Raw genomic sequence first — 373 nt, 5'->3', positions numbered from 1 at the left:
CAAAGATTATATCCAGTGATGAGCAGTTTTGAACACTTAAGACCTTAAAGTGATAAACCATGGTTTGGCCCATGTCTGAACACTCTGTTAAAATACACATTAGAGAAACTTTCAGAGCATGTTGTATTTTAAAGCTATATCTAAGACCTGCACAGATAAATCTGTGACTTCAATATTAAGATTATTTTAATGTGCATCAAACTATGAGTCACATAGTATCTTTTAGGGGAAAGAGGAGTTAATTAACAACATTCTAGATATGCATTGACCAATATGCTAGCTAGTAGCCACATACTGCTATTTAAATTAAATAAAAGTGCTCAGCACAACAGACACTTTAAGGTGCTACATAGCCTCATGTAGCTACTGGCTA

Source organism: Bison bison, unplaced genomic scaffold (genome assembly GCF_000754665.1).
Source record: "Bison bison bison isolate TAMUID 2011002044 unplaced genomic scaffold, Bison_UMD1.0 scf7180017864260, whole genome shotgun sequence".
Lineage (NCBI taxonomy): Eukaryota > Metazoa > Chordata > Mammalia > Artiodactyla > Bovidae > Bison > Bison bison.
This window is presented reverse-complemented; position numbering follows the sequence as displayed.